This window comes from Panthera tigris, chromosome A3 (assembly GCF_018350195.1).
Source record: "Panthera tigris isolate Pti1 chromosome A3, P.tigris_Pti1_mat1.1, whole genome shotgun sequence".
Lineage (NCBI taxonomy): Eukaryota > Metazoa > Chordata > Mammalia > Carnivora > Felidae > Panthera > Panthera tigris.
In genome coordinates this window covers 81,378,695-81,403,068 of record NC_056662.1, presented here as the reverse complement: position 1 = coordinate 81,403,068, position 24,374 = coordinate 81,378,695, and the positions used below count along the sequence as shown (strand labels likewise).

Sequence of the window (24,374 nt, the reverse complement as noted above, 5' to 3'; positions counted from 1 at the left end):
TTTAAGAACATGTCACAGCTAGGACTAAGCACCATTACATCAGCCACTATTGATCCTGAAATAAAATGCTCACTGGACAAAAAGAGTAAAAGTTTCTTTCATGCACAACTCCAAGGAAATCAGAACACCATTCTCCTCTCAGACCATCCACAAATGCGTTTCAAGCATCAAAACGTGTTTAATGTAAACTGAAGAGGACAATGTAATGCAGTTAGAAATCTATTTGTATTCAAAAGCATTACCCTTTTAATGTTTAGCAACCTCCATGACATGAATAGCATGCCCCGCTGTTAAATGGTAGAATGGGAGCTGCCTGGCCCTTTGCCTATTTAATTGATACACTAAATAAGAATGATATACTAACTAAAATTAAAATAACTGAAAAAATGTGTACCCCCCCATAAAAATTATAGAAATATATGTAGCAGACAAACCGATTGAGTCAAATAATTTCAACTCAGAAAAAAAAAAAATGTCTAAATGTCTAAATAGGACTAACTCTTAGGACGTTTGGCTTATAAGATCCACCTCTCCAGTGGCTTTTCGTCCCACGTTTACACACCCTACTGGCCACGTCCCCCACATCAGGTGCCTGGTGCTCCCCTTGCTCTCTCACCTGGTGGCCCCCTTTGAAAGGATTCAATTAAGTCAGGAGTCAGAAACTACAGCCCACAGGCCGAATGCAGCTCACTTCTTGTATTTGCAAATGAGACGTTCTAGAAACCCAGCCATGCTCATTTTTTGTGCACCGTCTATGGCTGCGCTTACTCCGCAATGACAGGGGTGAGTAGTTGTGACACTTTATGGTGCACAGAGCCTAAAATATTTACTATCTGATCCTTTGTAGAAAAAGTTTGCTGGCTCCTGGATCAAGTCCTTCACATTAAGGTATAAGTAACAGTTTTATACGTTACTCTTCCGGTTGTGACTTGGATATTAGTAGGAGGTAACTTTTTAATCCAAAAGAATTGGTGGCTCATAATGGGATTTCAGTCATTAGCAACAAGATATTCCGGAGATGTTTGGGGGCGGAGGAATTTCTTAAGCTCTGTTACTACCTGCTCCCCCTACCCATCAACCCAGTTGTGGGTCCACCTAGTGACGATTTTGATGAAGTTGAGAGGGTTGTGATGGCATGGAGAAAGACCTGAAAGAGGGGTAGGTCCAAAAGGGGGTTGGGGATGCTGCCAATAGCATTCTGTGGAGTGGGAAACACACAGGCCAGGAGACCGACATTTGTCTCAGTCTGACTGAAATGTTTATCCTTACCATTTATAAATTAACAAAACAATTTTGAGATTCATTTAAAGGGAATCAGATTCCTGATGTTGCTTGTCCCCTGATCTTTTGTTTTTTTACTTTAACTTTACCAAAAAAAAAAAAAAAATGTTTCTGGCACATAGATTTTCTCTCTGAAGGTCCCATGAGCTGTGTCATGTATCGGTAGGGAAGTCTCCTCCAACAAAACAGCAACAGAAATCTCGTGGTACAGCCTTGCCCTCAGAACACAGGGGCTCAGCGCACACTAGCAATTATTAAGGAGACTTCACAAGACTTTGAAGTGGCCACTGCACAAGATGCAAACAAGGACGTCTGGTTTCCCAACCTGAGGTGAATCAGAGACTAAGCGTGCGTGGAGAGTACTGACCGTTCCTAATATTTGCATTTGTTCAGGATATTACAGGCCCCAAAATGTTCTCCAGAACATCCTCCTGTTTAATCCTCAGGACAATCCTTTAATGTAAAAAGTGTCATCCCCATTTTTACAGGTAAAGAGACAAGGATCTGAAGGTTTAAATGACTCACCCTAGATCAAACAACTCTCGGAAACGGTGTCAGACAAAATTTAGGACCAGAGGGTTGATTCTTTGAGCCCACGCAGGAGGGAGCCTGGGTCCTCATCAAATTCCGAGAGACCAGCACAGTTATTCATGGAACTCTTGAATGCCAAGGTTTTGTCTCTCTTTAGGTACAAGAGTAGTAAGCAGCCACCTAAAGATGCATAGGCTCCGTCGAGATGTGCCCATGAGCTACTCACATTTAGTGCCAGGACGCCCCTGCTCATGGCTCCTGGACCCTCCTGGGATGGGACCACATACCGCTAACACTTTAAGAGGGCTTTTCACAGACTAGAAAAATGCAGACCAATTACACAAAGGTGTTCCTTCCCACAGTTGACCCAGCCCTGGGCCAGAGTTCAGCTTAGCAAGCTGAGCAGGCCAGATCCAGCCCCCGTTTCAGGCTTTCCCCCAGACAAGGCGTCATTGTCCAAGCACAGCTGGTACAACTGTCCTGTGCCTACCCTGTTCACAGACCTCTCTGCACTAGGAGGGGATCTTTCTCAAAAGAAAGAAAACCTTATTGAGAAGAACTGAATTCATACAGGACAATAGACACTACACAGTTTATCAAGAAGGTAACAGTCACAGTCTAAACTCAGTATGGTTTGGGTGGTGATGACAATCTTTCTGAGCTGGCAAATGGAGCTAGTCACCAGTCAGGTCAACCCCCTCTCATCTGATTCTCTCTTTTAGCCAAGCCTTTCTCTGTGTCCCACTCACACTCCTCTCCTCCATTAATTCAGGTGCTGCCACATCTAATGGGAATATCCATGAATTGGAGGAAACATGCCTCTAGCAGGAGGGTGGAATTTTTCTTTGCAAGTGGGTGGGTGGCCATCCCCTTCAAGATGTCTCTGTCACCCCATGACGGGCAATCCTGCTGAGATAGGTCACCTGCTTCAAGCCTACACGTTACCAAGAAACCAAGCACCGTCAGAGCATGCTGGGTCTCTTCCCACTCCTCCTCTATGTGTTCCAGGAGCCTGAATCCTCCCCTAACCCAATGGGCAAAGTCCATCTGAGCTCAGTCACCTTTCTTGCTCAAAGGTCAAAGGCAGCAAGAGCTCACAATCCTCTTTTGCATTGTGTTTTTATAGGATTTGAAGGAAAAAAATGGACCCAAGATCAAAATGTTAGCTCCAACTAACCCTGGGAGAGAACAGTAAGGTCACCCCAGGATGCAGCTAGCAAGAAAGCAGGAGGAGAGTTGGCTGGGAGCATAGCTAATCCCAGCCGCTCCCTCTTCATGTGCCACGACCAAGTAGCATTAAGAGCAAGACTGTTAGACTCGTAGAAATGGACCCCCAACTGAAAGCTTCAGTTTACACTAAACACATTCTGTTTCAAGGGGCCCTGCCTTGCGTTTATTCAGTGTGCCAGAAAGGCACTGACAAGAAGGGACGCTGACATCATTTCCAGTCTTGTTTTGATAGTTACTGCCACCGTGGTCCACATACAAAATTGTTGAGCAAGTGAGTTTATTTCAACAACCTCCAGTCACATTTTCTACACCGTCCCTTTATTTGTATTTTTTAACTTTAGAAAAGTAAATCTTTATTTTTTATTTATTTATTTTTAAAAATCTACATCCATGTTAGTTAGCATATAGTGCAACAATGATTTCAGGAGTAGATTCTTAATACCCCTTACCCATTTAGCCCACCCCTCTCCCACAACCCCCCAGTAACCCTCTGCGTGTTCTCCATATTTAAGAGTCTCTTATGTTTTGTCCCCTTCCCTATTTTTATATGATTTTTGCTTCCCTTCCCTTATGTTCATCTGTTTTGTATCTTAAAGTCCTCCTATGAATGAAGTCATATATTTGTCTTTCTCTGACCTATTTCACTTAGCATGATATCCTCTAGTTCCATCCACATAGTTGCAAATGGAAAGATTTCATTCTTTTTTGATTGCCGAATAATACTCCATTGTATATATACACCACATCTTCTTTATCCATTCACCCATTGATGGACATTTGGGCTCCTTCCATACTTTGGCTATTGTTGATAGTGCTACTATAAGCATTGGGGTGCATATTTCTCTTTGAAACAGCATACTTGTATCCCTTGGATAAATACCTAGTAGTGCAATTGCTGGGTCGTAGGGTAGTTCTATTTTTAATTTTTTGAGGAATCTCCATACTGTTTTCCAGAGTGGCTGCACCAGTTAGCATTCCCACCAGCAGGGCAAAAGAGATCCTCTTTCTCCACATCCTCGCCAACATCTGTTGTTGCCTGAGTTGTTAATGTTAGCTATTCTGACAGTGCACCTTCCTTTTAAAACTCTATTTTCTTCCATGTTCAGGTTTGGGTTTGAGTCATTTTGTCATAGAGTTTGGGGTTTAATTGCCATTTTCATCATGTAACACTTTATGGTGCCTATAGTGGCCCTGGGTCCCTTACCGTCAACTTTTGACAAATAATGAGTTGTCTAAAGAACTTTGACCTTCTACTGTGTTTTCAGGAGACTATGCTGTTCTAAGTTAGATTGTGCTTTTGTATATACCTGTATCAAGTCAGCCAAAATTATATAGGTAATATGTAGGCAAAGTATGCTTTTTAGTGACATAAGAGTTTGTTCAAACAATTTATGAGAGCGTTGTGGTTTTTAAAAATGGTTATATAAAAAGCAGTATTTTAATATTATGTACAAACAGAGTAGAGTCACCAACGGGAAAGAAAACTCTCTTCTGCTTCCTATGGTAAACAATACCAGCTGCTGTAATAATTGTGCTAAGACTGTAGACCAGCCAGTAGTGTTCAAATAATCCAGCAGTGTACTGTGAATTGAAGATTATATTAGAAAACAACCATGACTAGAAAGTAACTAACTGGCATGGAGTCGAAATTCAGAACAGAGAATGTTGGCAAATTTGCTGCTTTATAAGAACCAAATTAAAACTGGAATTTATTGACAGGCTAGTGCACATCACAAAATATTAGGTAGGAAAAACAGATAAATGTGTGGTTCTGGAAAATAGTGACTCGAAGATGGTGTCTCAGTCAGTTTGGGCTGCTATCACAAAGTACATAGCCTGAGACACTTACAAACAATAGAATTTTGTTTTTTCCTCGCAATTCTGAAGGTTGGAAGCCTGAGATCAAGGTGCTAGCATGGTCAAGTCCTGGTGAGGGTCCTCTCCTGGGTGGCAGACTGTCAACTTCCACTTGTATCTTGACACAGCCGTGAGCAGAGAGCAAGCCTTCTCGTGACTCTTAGAGAAAGGCACTCATCTCATTCACGAGGGCTCCATCCAGATGACGTCATCAAATCCTAATTACCCCTAGAGGCCTCACTCCCTAATACCTAATACTCCCTAATACCACCACTATGGTGGGAAGGGAGTAGAGTTTCCACATATGAATTATGGAAGGACACAAACATTCAGTCCATAAGAGGGGGACATCCAGGAATACGAAAATATGGCAAGGAAGTTTGGATCTCTTCATCCTTAGCACCTTGCTGTATGAACAGCAGATGCTCAGAAAATGTCTGTTAAGGTCAACCACGTTATTCTTTTCAGTAAGTTGTGTGGTTATACAACTACAAATTGAGTAATTTGTGTGATTTGGAGACAGATCATATTTTGCTCTCAATTTCCTTCAAAGCGTGTTAATAAATATTCTTAGTCAATAGGCCTTTTCCAGAAAGATGGTTTTTTGCCACCAAAAGCCATCAATGGTACAAAATTACTTAATTTTTACTATCGCCAAGGAAGAGGTTTTTAATTTCCTACAATGGAAATACTAAGAAAAAAAATTAAAAAAAATAAAAACCTCTTAAGACACTTTGTGGTATGGAGAGAGTTTCAAGAAATAGCCAAATAGGGTGAAGGTTGGGGGGAACCCTGCCCCAGCAATGACCCTAAGACTCACTTCCTGTAATTCATACACTTCACAGACTTTTCTCTCCTGCATGGACACCTGTAGGAGAGCCGCTTGCATGGGAGGCCTGCCGGGTTCCAGAAAAGTCTCATGGCTTCTCCCCTACAGCTGGGTGTCTGATGCTGACAGGTCTGTGTGCAAAAGCTGTGAGCAAGCAATGGAGAGTCTGCTTTTCTGTTCACGCTGTCTGGGAGAAAAAGCTGACAGGTCTCGTTTCCTCTCTTCCTGTCTCTGTCTTCATGCTGATCTCTGTGTGCTTTTATAACCTCAACTAAGGACTCATTCCACCTCCTCCCTAAAGAATAATGGAAAAGAAAAACGAATTCAGACAATCTGTTAGTACCAATTCAGGTACTAATGAAGGCAGCCCCGGTGAATTGTGAGGTGATTACTCATGCCACAAAACCGTTTTAGAACCCAGAAAAATAAAACTGGCAAGGAGGCTTAGCAATCTTTTGCTGTGCTCATCCTCTACTTTTGTAGCGGGGGAAAACTGAGCCCACAGAGTGAAGATGACCAGGCCAATGACCTTCTCATTCCTAACTCATAATTTTCAGAAAGGAACGTTTGTTTGGCCACAGGAATTTCAAAGTTTTTGGACCAGTCAAAATAGATTTCATTTTAAAATATCTACCTCAGACACACATTCCTGGGAAAATACCTATATAGCGTGAAAGACAATGGCTCGTGAAATGGAGTATAAATTTAAGTAGTACTACATTGATATATGCAGTCCTAAACCCTAGAATAATGGATCCTGTTCCCCATCCAGGTCACTCGGAGTATGTCTGATTAACAACGTGTGCTCCGAATAAATAGATACTATGAACAGAATCATCCAGACAGGCAGTTAACGAACATTCCTGGATTATATAATGACACGAATACAATTTTAAAACTTAAGAGACAATGAACAAAGTCAAGGTCACCTCATTTTCTCTTGATAACCTTTGTAGACACACTCTCAGCTGCCTTCTTAATACTCTCCAGCATCACTTCTGCAACTTGCCCTGATGATTTTTCAATTAGCAGCCATGTGAGCAACTGGCCGCGCACGCACGCGCATATGCACACACAATGCTCCCAGGAACAAAAGCTGGCACAGGACATTAACTCAACTCATCAGGAAAGAAAATGCTTTTCTTTCCTTCCTTCTTTTTTTTTTTTTTTTTTTTAAACCTTGGTGCAGGCACCCTTCTTAGGGGCACGCTGTCAGTCTGGGCCTTTGTCTTGGCTGGCTCCTGATTTTTTAATGCATGCTGAAAACACCACTCCTACAAACTCCCTCCATGGAGGGCACTTTGGATGGCTGCCACTGGCTCTCACTGTATTAAGAAGCATGGATCCATTGCTATTATGGAGCCTGAAGCAGAGCCAAGAAGAAGTCTCAAAGGGCCCTCTCCCTAGACAGATGTGAGCAGAATAAAAATGAGACACAAATGATAGCATGAAGCCTCTGGCACTCTTCGGGAGAAACCAGGGGCTGTGGTGTAGGCCAGGAGGATGTTGTGGTTCTTGGGAGAGAAATGAAATTAAAACATGTTATTCTTTACGTATTAAGTTCCTTCAGACCTATCATCAATAGGGTGGGTCTTTTTCTGTCTTTATTCCTCAGAGTGGGAATGGGAGTTCCCTAAGGCAAAGATACACATTCAGGACTGAGCAGGGCCAGGTTGAGAGATGGCTCCATGGCTTTCTAAGTGCCCATGGTCCCCATCCTGCTGATCAGATAACAGAGGAAGCAATTGAATACTCTTGTTTATACTAAAGTATTAGAGACTTAATGTGTTACTTCTCCCGGTGGTGTCTGCACACCAGAGGTCCTTGCTTCCCAGAGGCCCCAGGAGAGCAAACAATATTTAACCTAAAGGAATAGACAGAACTAATGGTAGAATTCCAGGCACCAGAGCTTTTAAATCGCCCTACCCCGGAGACCATCTATTACTACAAGGATGGATCTAAATATCTGATGAGGTGACAAGAAGAAAAGGGAGTGTCATACATAAATAAACCTGGAAGGGTAAGTCCTCATTCTGCTGTACTTTCTTTCTCCTTCCTCTACCAATCATTCTAGCCCTCATAACGATGGTTTCTGCAACCCATTGCCCTTGTGACTAAACTGGTTCTGAAGATTCAGCAAAGCATGTCACATGTTTTATTGGTAAAGATGAACTCAGTGCTGAGTGCAGTGCAAAATGAAATTAAGGGTCAAAAACAATGCCGCAGATCAAAAAGAATGAAATCTTGCCATTTGCAACTACGTGGATGGAACTAGAGGGTATTATGCTAAGAAAAGTTAGTCAGAGAAAGACAAGTATCATATGACTTCACTCATATGTGGAATTTAAGATACAAAACAGATGAACATAAAGGAAAGGAAGCATAAATAATATAAAAACAGGGAGGGGGACAAAACATAGGAGACTTAAATACAGAGAACAAACTGAGGGTTGCTGGAGGGGCTTTGGGTGGAGGGATGGGCTAAATGGGTCAGGGGCATTAAGGAAGACACTTGTTGGGATGAGACTGAGTATTATACATATGGGACAGATCACTGGAATCTACTCCTGAAATCATTATTGCACTACATGCCAACTAACTTGGATGTAAATTAAAAAATAAATTTAAAAAATCATACTAAAAACAAAATGAAACAAAGAACAATGCCCTGGAACTGAATAAAATGGCAAAAAGTCAGGTGGAAATGTTACTCCACCCCAGAGCTGGTGCAAATAGCACCCAAAGCCTCAGGAATCACTAATGTTTTAATGGGAAAGGACACTTCGCTAATGATACGTGATTGTTTTTGTTTGTTTGTTTCCTTTTATTATGAGAGTAAGAAGAGAAGAAAACCCATCTGGTGGTGCCAGGGCCAGAGGATTTACCAGATATTTGCTGACCCACTGCATCTCAGTGTTTCTCCGTCATTCCTTCAAACTCTCGCATTATCGCCCTTTACTACACCCTCCAGCCGCCAGCAAGACATAATCATACGGATTCTGCTTGAGCATCGGGCCAGGGGCAGACAACCCAGGGCTTCATGGCCTAGAGGGGGACTTAAAAAACAATAATAAACCAACTAAAAAGCCAGTCTGCTTTCTATTATCACCATGGCAAGCAAATCTAAACAATGTCAGTAATACTCTGCTCTCCCCCAACCGAAAAAAGATCTTTTGTTGAGCTAGGTTCTAAACAATTGTAGCAATTGCTGCTGGGTTTTAATAATATACATGTAAACTTCAATGTAGCACATTTTTTTATTGCTTCTCCTTTAGTAAACATCTTCTACATGGAACCTGATTCAGAGACCCAACTCCATGCATTTATTTTGAGGGTAAGTACATAATAGAGCTTGCTCTGGGCACAAGTCTCCCACCTCTCCTGGTACATATTCTCGTGTTCAAACAATTGATTCAAGATAAATAACGATAGCATAGTAATTGTAAAGACAAACAGAACTTGAGTTATTTCAGTTGCCCTTCTATGTCACTGCTTGGAGTTTTTTACTGTTTAAATTTTCTGGGATTTATCGTGCAATGGGAGTTTTATGCATTTCTGCCAAACACCTCCTTATGTTTAAGACTTTCCCTATTGATTTAATATGTTTCTTCATATGAAAAGCCTTTCAAGATTAAAATTAAAATTAATAAAAAGTGTTCTTTGATCAAAGACAGATTGACACTTCATGAATATGGGAAGAAAAACAAGTTTGACAAAGTCGCTGACAAAGTTGCAGAAGTTAATGGCAAAAACAGAAACTACAAAATTACTATTCATCACTGTGAAAGACCAATAAATAGGTCTAAGTTTTCATCTCTGTCTTCAAAACAATACGTTAATGACATTAAAAGTATTACCCCCAGATTCTCTTCCTTTTATGGGATATTTATTTTTAATTTTTTAAATGACAGAATACATTTCATAAAAGAACATTTCTTTTCTGACCATTATTATTATTGGTTTCACTGTGCGATTACCGCTAAAAATAATTTTGTCCTATAGGAAGGGGGCTGTTAGAAATGATCTGCTCTGGGTGTCCAATATGAGCCCCATCACCCCAATCTTTCACCTACTCTGCCTTGAGTACAGCCTCCTCCCCCACCCCACCCATCCCTCCAAACAGGACCTGTTAGTCAAGTATTAGAGAAAGGTAGATCTGATGCGCTTTATTTCTTTACTGTTTATTTATTTATTTAGAGAGGGGGGAGGGGCAGAGAGAGGGGGAGACAGAATCCCAAGCAGGCTCCCCAGTGTCAGCGCAGTGCCGATTTGAGGCTCAGTCTCACAGATCGTGACATCATGACCTGAGCCGAGATCAAGAGTCAGACCCTTGACTGAGCTACCCAGGTGCCCCAGATCTGATGCACTTTAAATGGTTCATCCCTCCTCCCAAGTTCTTCTTCCATCTTTCTCCCACTTTTTCTTCTAGAGACTAGAGTTAGGTTACAAAATTAGAAGGGTTAAAACTAATTCTTCCACTCCCTTTTCCCATTAATTGAGGTTAGAGATGAGCAGAGGGCTGCCTCCCCAGGATCTGCCTACCCACCTGTGTGAGGCAGGGGAGGGGGTGGGAGAGAGGAGGGCTCAGCTTCCACAAGCTTGCCTGGACTCTTGGAACCCTGTGTCAAGCCAGAAGCCCTCAGTGGCTTTCCTCTCTAGAGGGAGTTTGATAACTCAAATCTTAGCACCCTCCTAACACCTCAAGAACACTTAGTCCTAAAATGCTGCATTTAATGAGCACGTTGCTCCCACCTTCCACCCCCAGACCACCAGCATCACTCCTAATCTCACAGAGAGAGGGCAGTTTACATTTCGGTCCATACACCCCCCCCCCCCCCCCGCCAACTCTGATGAGCCTGATGCCTCGAACTCTGAATAATCAACTCCAATCCAGAGGGAAAATATTTTCCACCCAAATTTAACACAGGATCATCATCACCCTTCAATTCTCAGAAGGTCTCTACGTCTCCAACAGAGATTCATTATGTCTTTAAGTGTAGCGTTTCCTTCATGTTGGTAACAGGGAAAAGTTATGATATTTATTTTTCATTTTTCCTTACAGAATATAATGAATTCCACTGATGACCTATTTCTGAAATCCACCAATCAAAGGAAATTGTAAAGTTCACCATAGTAACAGCTCAGTGTCAGTTGCCTGAGTGAGAACCACACAGCATAGGAGGCCCCGGCCAATCACGGGGCAGAGTAATGTTACCATCTCATAGCAACCAAGAGATCTGCATGGCAACATCAGTTGCTATATGAAAGAAAAATTAGAAACAATATTCTGCTAGGGAGAAATAAAAGTATTAACTGTTAAGTCATACTTGAGTCACGGTTGGAGGACCTATCCTAAAATATCCACCTAAATATAGCTCCGATAATACCTGTCAGATCCAAGAGTCCATGTGCTAGGAACCCCTCGCCCACCACCGACTCGAGCCACTTGAGCATGAAAGAGAGGGGACTACCCATAGAACAGACCACTTCTGAATAGGAAGGGAAAGAGCACTTGAATACTAGCAGCAGTAGGCAGATTTGGAGGGTAAATCACACATAAGTCATCACATTTAATCCATGAGAGAGGCAGGGCAGATACTAGTATTACCACTAAATTCTCCATTTCCTCCTCCCATCCCGAACCTGTTCCTCCCCCAGCCGCAACTATCTCAGCTAATGGCCACACAACTCTTCTAATTTCTCAGACCAAAAACCTCACAGGCCTCCTTGACTATTCTCTTTTTCTCACACTCAATCCAGTTCATCAGCAAACCCCGTTAATGCCACTTTCAAGAAATGTCCAGAATCGAACCATCCTCCACCCCACGTCCACAGCCATACCCTGGTCCAAACCATCGTCTCTTCCTCCTAACCCATGTCCCTGCTTCCTGGCCTTGCCCACCTACATTCTGTTCTCAACGCAGCAGCCTGAACGACTCTTCCAAAACACAAGTCCTAGGCTGACAACCCTCCAGTGACTCCCCATCCTCTCTAAAGTAAAAACCCAGGGGCGCCTGGGTGGCTCAGTCAGCTAAGCGTCTGACTTCGGCTCAGGTCGTGATCTTGCAGTTCGTGGGTTCGAGCCCCTCATCGGGCTCTGTGCTGACAGCTCAGAGCCTGGAGCCTGCTTTGCCCCTCCCTGTCCCCCACTCTGTCTCTGTCACTCTCTCAAAAAGTAAATAAACATTAAAAAAAATACCTAAGTTCTCCCCACGGCCTACGAGGCTGAACACAGCTTAGCTCCCTCTTGTTCCCCTCTGCCCCCATCTGCTGCTATTGTCTGCTCTGCTCACCTGCTCCAGCCCTACTGGTCTCCTTGCTGTTCTTCCAGTGCACCAGGATCCCTCCTGCCTTAGGGCCTTTGAACTAGCTATTTCTTTATTTGGAACATTCTCCCCACCCCAGATACCCTCATGGCTCACTGTCTCACTTCCTTCAAGTGTTCACCTCAGATGTCCCCTTCTCAGTGAATCCTTTTCTGACCTATTTTAAAATCTTTGTACCCACGCCATTAACCCCCAGCCCCTAACCCCCCTTCCCTGGAAGTGGGCACTAGAACAGTGCCTGGCACTTAGTAAATACCTGATAAATGTCTGATTGTGAAGAAAAGAAGCACTGTTTTACGGATAAAGTAAACTCAGGAAACTAAATGAGTTCCTCAAAGCCTCACAGCCAGCACGTATTAAAGTTCAGACCTGAACTCAGATTTGCCAGAGACTCCCCAAACTGTGTTCTGCCTTCTCTACTGCGTTTTGATTTCCTTTTCCAGATCTGCTACTCTTCTAATAAGTGCCAGGAGCCCATTAATTCCCTGGGATGGGAAGAGGGGCCACTAGGTTGATGGGGCATCTGTGGGCATGGCCACAGCAGCAGTGGAGAGTGGGGGTAAGCTGGCCAAGAGCAAAAATGATGCACGAGGAACACTTCCCAGTGAATCAGGAAGTGTGGCTAAGGCCATGTCGACTGAACAATGATATGATACCCCACTGGCGATGACCTACCCCACCCCTTTACTTGGTACTCTTCAGCTATCCTATCTCTTTACCCACTCAGGTAAAAACAAGGATTTAAATGGAATTGTTAGTCTGTAAAATGTTTCAACTCTTGCTAGTTTGTACTCAAAGGGTCTCAGAGTTGTATTAAGTGTACATTGCATGACTGGTAGAAAAAACAAACAGAAAAATCCAATCACCAAATGATATGTGTTCTGTTCTACACAATAGTTTTGGGTTGTGTTTCTGTTTTTTGTTTTTTTGTTTTTTTTTAAAGAGAAGCCACCTAATGTTATGGCATTATGTGGAATTTTGTGTTTTTGTTAAAACTATACTAAAAACTCATGGTCATGTGCCCACATTTTCCACCCGGATTCTGATAGCAGGTGGTAAGTGGTGGAGGAGGAGATGGGTGAGGAGATGGGAGAGACGATCCAGAAGCAGAGAAGGGAGAGAAATAAACCTAAGGCAGGAATATGTTGCTTCCATGGCTGGGACTGGTGATCGAGAAATGCTGGTGTAGACACAGACATCGTCAACAATCTTGTTGGGCACCTGCTGAAGACAAAAAAAAAAAGTACAGCCCTTTCACCAGGAAACTAGAACATGAAAGACAAAATCAGGAATAATAGTAGCTATCCCTTCTTGAGCATGTGACATCATGGCAGGCATTTTGCTACACACTTTCATAAAGTTTTATATTTAAGCCTCTCAGCAGCCCTCAATAAGAGGAATTTCCCCTCCTCCCTCCTCCCACCATTATATAAAGTGACCTCAGAGAAACTAAATGATTTGCCCAAGGTCATACAATTAGAAAATGATAAGGCTGAACCATTTGCTTCCAAAATCTTCTTCTTTTTTTTTTTTTAAGTCTCCACACCCAGCATGGAGCTCAGCATGGGACTTGAACTCGCAACCCTGAGATCAAGACCCTGAAATCAAGACCTGAACTGAGATCAATAATTGAACCCTTAACCAACTGAGCCACCGAGGCACCCCGGCCAAAGTCTTTGTTCTTAACTATTACACTACACCTCCTCTCTTTAATAAGATTAATTAATGTGATACAAATAAACATGGAAGACACAAGGCGACATAAGGAGGTGGACATAAGGAATCTTTAAAAAAAACAAAAACCAACCTTTCGTGAAACTACCCATCCTCCCAAGTATCTTTGTATGGAGAGCAAGGCAGGCGTGTGGATGTCCTGAGGGGGCCAGGCCTACAGTCCTGCTTCTCATCTCAAAGGCAATGCCATCCCTCCTCCATGTCATGCCATAAATTTATCTCAACATTGACAGAAAAGGAAATCCCAATGCTGTGCTCATAAAGGTTCATGTTGCTAAAGGTTGCAGAACACATATTGTTCTATAATCACTCCCTTGTTGACTTAAAACTCACAAGTGAGATGTTTCATTACACTGAGAACCCAGGATGGTGAGCTCTCTCCACATAGTGAGGGCATCAAGGGTGGGCACCAAAAGCAAACGGAATTGGGGGGCCTGGAATGTTTCAGGGAGACTTCTGACCTGATGGGGAGGAAAGAGCAGGTGTGTGTTAAAGCGACGACCCCTCTTGGCTGCATTTTATTTCTTCCAGTATTTTTCCTTAGAAGCAAACTTCCACCTAAACAGGGAGAAATGAAAAACCTGTTACAGATTCCTGAATTTAAAAAAATTTTTTAATGTTTATTTATTTTTGAGAGAGAGAGAGACAGAATGTGAGCAGGGGAGGGGCAGAGAGAGAGAGAGACCCACACAGAATCTGAAGCGGGCTCCAGGCTGTCAGCACAGAGCCCAGTGTGGGCTTGAACCCACAAATGGTGAGATCATGACCTGAGCCAAAGTCAGACGCTTAACCAACTGAGCCACCCAGGCGCTCCCTGAACTTTTTTTTTTTTTTTAAATCAAGCCTGACTTTACAGAAAACATGAAGCCAATATGCTATTGGGTCTGGCATTCTGCCATAGTCCTGGGAAATTTCTACCCAGACTAAACTTTCTGGCTATTTAGCCTGAGAAGTGGCTATTTCTCTGTATTTAAAGGTGGTTTAACTGCATTGCCTAATATCAGGACCATCAGTTCATTTCTATATTTTTCAAGCAGTAACAGCTCTCACCTTTGCAGTGAAGCTACCCTTAACCATGGTAGACCTGAATGCCCTTAGCATTTATTATTTGGACCAAACATTAGGCACTGGCATATTTGCCATGGCATACTGTAGAAGATAGTATGATCTAGAGGAAAGGATCCTGGAACCAGTGCTGAGATTTGCTAATTGTGAGATTTTCGGCAGATTATTTATCCTTTCCTCCCTTCAGTTCTGTCATCCATAAAGTGAATTACAAGCATATTTAATTTATAGAAGTTTTGGGTGAGGAGTAAATACTGTGGCAGGGCCTAATATAGTGCCTGGACGTAACAAATACTCGGTTATTATTTTAAAAGTAAAATACATAAACAAACGGACCAAGAGATGCCCCAAATGGGAATGTTAACTTTCTAACTGGATCTCTTAATCCTTGCTGAACTATCCTAATTAATTATGCACGATTCTCTCCTGAGAACCAAAGTGCGCACAATCCCATCTTCAAAAAGGAGACAACTTGCCTCCCCAAGTTTTGAGACAAGTCTGCTACATTTCCCTCAAAACCGAATGTCAGTTTTCTTGTCAACATACTCAAGGACAAAGCCTCTCAATCCACTGATATCAAATATTAGATTTAGGCTCAGTGTTTCTCTTCTGACTGCTGCAACACTGCCTCATTGCACCAAAACTATGGTTAAGGACAGTGTCATCTTTGACTCACTCATCTTTGACTCCACAGGTCTTCTGCTAACCTGTGAGTCCATAAAAACTACCTGTATAATGATGGTGTAGATTTCAGGCTATAAATCCTGTTTAAATGCAGATGGCCAAACTTGAAGTGGGTTGGAATAGTCTTTTGGCAGATGAAACCCCAATTTCAAATGATATAAAACAGGCTGTATGCTAGCCCTTCTCCCTTCAGACCATCTGGGTAACGTATTTGGCACGGATATCAGGTGAGTTTGATGGATGCCCTCCAGCCTTCGGGAATAGGACAAGAGTCTTCCCTGGTGCTCATGGGAGTTTATTGTTAGGAACTTGGGATAGAATGAAGCTGTTGGACCTGTCGTCTGACTGTTGCTGGAAGGTACAGCTGAGCATAAACTGTGGCAATAGGGGTGAGGGCAGGGGCAGTGCTGACACAAAGGCCCAGCTCAGGCATTTGGCTATTTGGGTGGAGAGCGGAAGCCTTGTTGATTTGCCGGAGGAGTCAGTGAGCCCCAAGGGAAAAGAATGCAAAAGGGAACTTTGGAACTGAAGGGAGCCTGGGGATGGGAGTCAAAGCCCCAGATGCCTGAATTCTGCCCAGGGGCCCTGGCTGACTGGTGGTGTGGAAGGGTGCTTTCAGATAATACACAGGAGAATGCTAGCCAGATATCCTCTGAGCCAACTCGAGGGCTCCTGTCTCTTGTTCCCCAGAGGGAGGTCTCTTAGGGAATAGAATAAGTCTGTCTCTTCAGGATGCTAATGAAGGAATCCTGAGAAAGAACGCTCACCCTCAGAGCAGCAGATGAAGTCTGCAGACAGCAGAGCAGGAGTGGCCCCAGTGACAATGGCAAGAAAACCTGAATGGCTTCCAAGGAGAATCTACAAGACATACTACCGTCCTTAGGTGCAGGCAAAGGAGGACCGTGCTTTGGAGGGCTCCACAGGACACAAACACAAAGAAGAAAATTTTAAAGAACACATGGCCGCTTTGTCGCTCGGGGTCTGGGTCTCAGCTGTGGTGCTCTGAGACCCTCCCCCTAAACATCTGCTTTCCTGACTGACTTTGTTCAGGCCCCAGGGACACATCTCCCCACATCTCTGGCCTGGCCTCCAAATGTCGTCGTTGATTGTGGCTTCTGCTGCTGTGGACTTCATAAAGGAGCACTGCTTCCAAGGGTGGGTGGGATTTGAGCAGCTAAAGCACTCAGCAGGCAAGAGAAGAGGACAATTGCCCCGTGTTTCTCCTCAGCACGAATGGGATAGATTATTGCCTAACAAGGTCCTGTTTGGCAGTAGAGCCGCGAGACAATCGTCTCGCTTTTTTTCGTGTTTCAATTTGTGGGTCAAAGAATGGCACGTATTTTATAATTTGTTTTCTTGATTTAAAACATGTAAATAACTCCATTGATGTTTTTGTCTGAGCCCCTTTAAATGTTAGGGGCCTGTTCTGTGAGTGAGCCAGGACCCCACCCCCAGAAGGAACAGGAGGGGAGTGCCCAAGGCAATGATTCCGCTGCATGGTGTGGGGGAGGGGGGTCATTACCTTTCCATCTACTACCCAAGGCTCCTGTGTCTTCTCCCAAAGGGTGTGGCCCCAAAAGGCCGGTGTTACCAAATACTGAAACCAAAATCATCCTATTTGGCAAACATTCTCCAATATTGATGTGGGTGCTGCCTCCACGGCTTGTGCAACAGAGCAGCCAAGGCAGCACATTGAATAGCTGGCTTGTTTGAGTAGTAGGAACATTTTTACATAGAACTTCCACTCTCCTCCCTTCCTAGGAATGAAGGAAAGAGAACCTCCAACTTCTGTCCCCGCCGACTTGCTGTTGCTATCCAGGGGAGGAATGGCAGATTTGGTTGGTCAGAGCTTGAATTTACTGAGCCACACTCCTATGGATGGTGGGATGATTGGGTCTCATAATAGGAGAAACAGTCTCTGCCTCATAGAGTTCAGATTCTTCCTGCCTACCCCTGTGCTTCACATCTCCGTTTGGCAGGAAAACTAGAAAGGGGTTCTCGCAAAGGAAGGATAACCCTTTTCCTTCCCTCCCTGTTCAGCCCTGGCTGGGTGAGTGAGAGGAACTTTGACCTACCCAGCTGGCCCGGTTACGGGTTAGAATCTGTGCGGCAGGTCTAGTCCTGTGCTTGAAGGCACACATGACTTCATGAGTCCCAAGGCAGAGATTCAGGGTCAGAGATGGGAAGTCATAGGTCCAAGTCATACTCCCTAACACATTTCTCCAGAATTCCTGTTTGTTGAAGGTGTATCAGACAAGGTAGGCTAAGTGGCTATAACATCAGACCCACTACATGAGAGAGAATATGGAAGATCATCTCTCTGATGTTTCAGTCTAAGGTGACTGGGTCTCCATTGGGAGACAGCTCTGCTCCACACAGTCTTCCCGGGCCCTGGGCTGACAGCACCTCTCCCATCTTCAACATGCGGCTTCCGAGGCTGCTCTGTTCCGGCCATCCAGGAGGGGAAAGAGAGCAGTCCAGGGAGAGATTCCGCTGAAGTAAAGGGGGTGGAGGTTGCCCATATAGCTCGCTCCCATAGTCCATTGACAAGAGCTCAGGTGGAAAACCTGCCTATTCTACAGGAGGCCAACAAACGGGAGCACAGATGGAGGAAGACAGCTAGCATTCTCCACCTCAAAGGAGTTATGGAGCCTTGTAAAGAACATACAGGCTGCACTTTTACTTGGAGGGGGACACTCTTCAGGAACATGCTAAAATGTTAGTTTGTTGACTAGTCAACTAGTGGTTGACTGCTAAGTTACTCATAAAAATGTTCCAACCCAAACCATCTCTTACCTCTTACCATCTCATCATATATTTATTGAATTATTTGAGCAGATTCAAAGATTTGGGGATAAAAGTAAACACAGGTTCTTCTTATAGGCCTCATGTAGGCTGTCTTAGGATGAAAGACACCTTAAGACTCCCAAGTTAATACATCTTTATCAGTTTGATTGGCTATCTCTAAAAACAATCAATGGTATTATGACCCATCCCTGGTAAAACATTGTGGCACCTTTTAATTAAGAGACAGAGCCTAAAGGATATATTGGCTCACTCAGGTTCTCCAAGCAATAATCTTAACTTCCAATATTGTTAACTTCTTTAGGTAAGATCATTAGAAAGTCATATACCTGGGACATAGAAGTTTAGTTGCTTCCCCACCCCCCCAAAAAATTGCTGAATTTTTTTAAAGTTATGCACCTGAGATTTGTGAGGCACAATATTTTAAATGTCTACTTAGGATCATTTATTTTCTTTCATTAAACAGTAGTTGAATACTTTATCCTTTAAGTTACTCATTATTTCTTACATAAGCACTCATGCAGCAGACTCCTGAAATCCTGAGCTGGAAAATTTCATATCTTCAAATGAATATACTGCATCTTTTTTTTTTCTTACAAGAACCATGCAATTTACCCCCTCCCCTGTTTTAGTTTCTAAGATTAACATTAAATTGAACAATCAGCTATAATAGCTGGTTATATTCTGGTGCCTGAAATCTATGCCCTGGCTTGTTTTATGCTTTCATAAACTTTTTTACTTTGGAATAATGGGATACTTTTAGATTTACAGAAAAGTTGTAAAATAGTACAAATATGTCCTATATACCCTTCATCCAGTTTCCCCTAATATTAACATCTTAATTAATCTTGGTACATTTGTCAAAACTAAGAAATTAACACTGGTGCAATATTATTAACTCAGCCACAGACTTTGTTTGGACATCACCAGTTCTTCCACTAATATCCTTTTTCTGCTGCAGGATACTCCACTGCATTTAGCCCAGCGTGCTTTAATTGAAAGATCGTGTCCTGGCTGAAAATCATTCCTAAGAAATGTAATGACTAGGAACTAGAAAAAAAATTTTTTATTTAAAATTTGCAAAAGATTTTTTTTCAAAAAAAAAAGAGACATTAATTTATCCTTGGGGCAAACTATTCCTTTTTTGGGGGAAAAATACTCTGGGGTATTTAGTTACACAAATATAAAACAAATACTCACACTGTGTGTCTGTTGAAGCCTACGGAAAAGCCTTAACTTTACATATATTAGCTGGAGGTTTTCAACATAAACTAAGAGTTCTATTATGCAATTGAGTTGGGTTAAAGCTTTGTATGGGTATATGCTGGCTTTGTGCCTCTATGGGAGACAGCCATGAGTAGAGGATGGAGTTTTCCTAAAATGAGCAAATGTTCCCATTGCCAGTCATCCTGGGAGAAGACAGCCCTTGGGACAGAAAATGGGGACATGGAAGGATGGCCTTATATCTCAGTTAGGAATGAGAAGGCTTCCTTCTCTCCTAGCCTTGGATTTCAAGTAGTGAAGACAAGCTCAAGGGATTCCCAGCAGTGGGGATGAGCCTGCCCTTGCCACATGGAGACAGGTTGAACACCACCAAGTCTCATGAGGCTGATTCAGGTCTGCTGGGCTCTAAGAGCATCAATCATTGAGATATCCACCAATTTGTATCTCCCCTGTGCTAATCTTCTAAACAAGTCTTACCCCAAATTGTGGCTTAGTGCCAGCTGTGCTATGGGGAGTTAAGGGTCAGGCTGGGGATAGAGTGGCAAATAGGAAAACAGTAACCTCTCTCCCAATGCCTCAGGCAGCCTAGCTAGAGAAGAAGCTATAGGTTCCATATCTCTGAATACACATGAGTCCTCACCTTCAAGATCTCCAAGAAATACCTGGGCATATTTGATGAGCATATTTGATGGAAGTTAACTTCCTACAGTGTCAGGTAGAGGCTCAAAGTCATCATAAAGTGGGTATTAAATGTGACTTAATTTTAATGTGACTTAATTTGGACTACTAAGGTCTATATGTATAGGTTATACTAGAGTTTCTGCTCTGGTTTACTTTAATTGCTTAAATTCATTCATTCATTCAATCATTCATACTTATAGAGCACCTACTGTGTGCCAGGCACAGTTCTAATCACTGAGAATGAAAGAGAAAAAAGAAAAAGATGAATCTGACTTCATGAAAAAGTCCCTACCCACATGGAGAAAAATACATTGCAAGGTACATTGTGTGCCTTCTAAATCCTAATGAGGATGTCAGAATTACAGATATTTTAATTTTTAAAGCTATGATTTAATTTAAATATGGTTTTGCTACATGATAAAGGACTCTGATTCAGTCTTAAAAACTTGAAGGATTTAGTAGATATGGTTCATCAGGAAGGTTTGGGGAGCACATCTCCATCCTAAAATAACTTTCTGAGAAGAGAAAGAACCCTCTTAAGACTTCTGGCTTCTCTGTACCCCAAGCCCAGTAGTAATCATTGAGATTTCCTCTTGGCTTATGGCCAAAATCTAAACACTATCTTGGCCACTAACATCTGAAAAAACAGAACAATAAAGTCTTTAGAAACAGAGAGTCTTTAGACATTTCTTTTGAAAACAGCGCTAGAATAGAGCTTCTAAATCTTCTAATTGCCCCTGCTGACGTAGTCTGTTATAAAAACACAATAGTGAATAGGCAAGGACCAGACGATTCCAAATTGTCAAACATCAGAGAGATACTACAAATCATCTCTCTTAAAAAATATGGCTGTCAAAGCCTATGATCCTGATTGCAAAGACATCTGTGACTAAATAATGCTGGTTATGGAAATTGCTGAAAAGTTATAAATAAAATGTTAAATAATACAGTACAGCTAATTCCCCAGGTGTTGTTTCTATTCTCAAGCAAGGATCTACATGAACCAAGTGACAGCATACAGCTTTCCTGTGGGTGTAAATCTCCAGAGATATTGTTCACTCACATTTGCTTATGTCCTTTTACTTGATCAGTCGCAATAACATTACTATTTCTTGCTTTGTTATTTCTTCTTTCCAATCCACATCAGTAGCTTGTTCTTATAAATAATTCAGCATCTATCTGGGCATTTGTTGGCAATATTATCTTACATGATGTTATATAGGAAGAGGGAGAGCAGTAATGCTTAAATATGGGGAAATAATGTTTCTTTCAATCTTTCATGCTTACAAAGTGGTTCTGTCACATCTTTTGCCTCTGAACTTACACTGAACTTTCTCTTCCAGCAAGTCTGGTTGCGTGGATTCAAGACTGCTGCAAAATTTGATATAACTGAAACTTGATAAGAAGTTTCAGTCCAATCAAGTGTACCTACAAAATAATCTACCATACCTGTAATTCCTGGTGATATTGCATCTACTTATATGTTCAAATAGGCTTTAAAGGAAGCACATCAGATTATCTGTCTGTATACACTAAGGGGCCAGCAGAACCTTTTATTGCCCCCCGTCCCAGCAAAATAACAGTGGTCAAATGTTACCCCAGTCTCAATTAATCCCACTTAATACCAAAATAATATATATGAAAGATTAAGAATATGGAGGAGCTTATGAACACAGAACTCTGAATTTAATTTAATTTTTTTCAAACAATTTGAGACAACACTGTTAAAATTTCCAGGACAAATTAGAGCCAGGTGTTCAAATTTGAGATTTGTAGTTGAAACCTTGCTGGCTTACTTCCCACAATACATCCTACATATCCCTGGAACTATTGGGAAGTTCACCATAATTGCAACAGACATTCATCTTCTGGTTTCTAAATAGAAGTAAAGAAGGTAAACTTTGAAAACAGAATGGAGTCCATTTTGGGGGAATTATATTTATACCTTTCTTGATTGACCAGGACTAAGAGCATACCTTTTCTAAATTATGAAAACCTATAGGAACCCGGGTCAAGTGTTGACTCCAGGCCCTCTGCACATGCTGTTCCCTCTACTCAGAACACTGTTTCCTTCCTGTCCACTCTAACTTCTAATCCAATTTCATTTCACCCTTAGCATCTTGGCTTCCCTGATACCTTAGAAGAAGTTGAGTGCCCCAGGACCGTCCTCTTCTTGTCTTCAGTGGCTGATTGATGTCTGCTTCTTTCAAAAAAACATAAAAAGTTGTAAGAAAGCAGAACCATATCTGTATTATTCTCTGCTGTCTAGCCATGTTCAAAGTAATTGTTCAAAATGTACTTGAATGGATATGTCAATGCATGTGAGTGAAAATAACAACTATCACTTGTATGTTTTTTACTAAGTGCCAGGCTCTGTGCTGAGTGTTTTATATGTGAGAATGAATAGATGGATGAATGACCATCAAAAATGAGCACTAATAACATTAGAATCATCTGAATGAATAGTCAATCCTGTCTTAAACAAGTTATGCATGAAACTTTTTGTTTACATAAAATTTAGAGGAAAGTTTCAAAGTCCAGTATTATATGATTTACATAACTTGCAAACCAGAGAGAAACCCAAGTTTTGTGGGTAAACTGTTAAGATCAAACCTCGGGGGGGGAAAAAAAACCAGGATAAAACAAGAAGGTATTAACAGTAGCCAGAGAAAACAGGAGATAGGAGATAAGAAGCCTGGAGTAAAGGTACATTTACTCAGGTTCCCAGAGAGGTAGATTACCCAAAAAGGGTTGAAAACTAATGCTATATATTCTATTTGGTGAACTGTATTTTTCACTTAGCACATGTTGAGCATCTTATCATGTCATTAAATGCTCCTCTGCAATATTTTTTCAACTGGCTACAAGGATTCTATTAGGCATGTGCCATTATTTACTTATTCTCTTAATTCTGGACTACCTAAATGTTAGGTTACTTTGACTTTTTTTTTCTTATCAACTCATAGCTAAATCTTTGCACATGTCCGAGTATTTGCTTAGAATAAATTTAATATATTGAATGGACAAAACTATAGGTACCAGTATTTCCAATTCTATGGATTCACAGATATTTTACCCAGGCTGAGATCATATCCTTCCTTTAGTTCATAGAGCACAAAGCTGACAACTTCAAAAAAATTAACAACGTGTATAGCATTTTTATCTACTTGCATTGAGTTTCTTTACCATTTCTTCATCTTGCCTCAATGAAAGCAGCAAAATGTTAATAACGTTAAATTGAAAGAAATTCTGAAGGTGCCATTTGGAGATGGCAGGACGTTGGTCCTATGGTGCATTCTTAACAGTGAATATTTAACATATTTGTCATGCTATTTCTTCTAATTCTGGGGAATTTTATTTTTTTAACAAAAAAATATTTTTAATGTTTATTCATTTTTGAGAGACAGAGAGCTTACAGAGCGTAAGCAGGGGTGGGGCAGAGAGAGGGAGACAGAATCCGAAGCAGGCTCCGGGCTCTGAGCTGTCAGCACAGAGCCCGACACGGGGCTCAAACTCACGAACTGTGAGATCATGACCTGAACCGAAGTCAGATGCCTAACTGACTGAGCCACCCAGGGACCCCTAATTCAGGGAATTTTTAAATGTATGGATCTCTGTACCATGTTTTCAAGAAAAATCTCTAGTTTTCTAGATTAGTAAGATTTTTTAGAAATATTGACTGAATACTTTTGATTTCTTACCTTCTAAAAGGCAAACCAGGCCATTGATGGCTTGTCTGGTCTGAAGAGTTTCTAAAATTAGTATGAAGCCAGTCCTACTGTGACATAATAATGAGTAGAATCACTGATTTCATAAATCATAAGGCTCAGGGTCTATGAGAAAGTCAGCTGGGCCGACATTCCTGGAAGAATGAAAGCTCCTCCAAAGTCGATGCTAGAAATAAAAGATGAGGAACCATGATGTTTCTATTCAAAAGAAATCTTATTGTAGAGGATACACTTCAGCAGTGGCCATTCTTCAAGTGCAACGTCATGCTAGACAATAAAATGCTATAGGACACAATATAAAGCGGGGGAAAGTACAGCTAAAGAACTACTCTGTCTAGAATCGCTATTTGTGATATGGAGCCTTCTGTGATACCAGTTGTTACCTTGAAAAAACTTTTT

General features: G+C 41.9%; 1 long non-coding RNA gene across 3 annotated transcripts; it reads right to left on the bottom strand.

Annotated features, from left to right (window-relative positions):
- Window positions 1-9,990: 9,990 nt before the first annotated feature.
- Window positions 9,991-24,018, bottom strand: LOC102949360. Of its 3 annotated transcripts, XR_006215765.1 has the most exons (5): window positions 23,949-24,018; window positions 22,384-22,450; window positions 14,250-14,346; window positions 13,184-13,278; window positions 9,991-10,032 (listed from the first exon to the last, which is right to left on the bottom strand). It is a non-coding gene; the product is annotated as an uncharacterized LOC102949360 (long non-coding RNA). The 3 variants fall into 3 exon arrangements; XR_443969.2 differs by lacking the exon at window positions 9,991-10,032 and having other exon boundaries at window positions 11,875-13,278; XR_006215764.1 differs by lacking the exon at window positions 9,991-10,032 and having other exon boundaries at window positions 11,875-13,275.
- Between the last annotated feature and the right edge of the window lie 356 nt (window positions 24,019-24,374).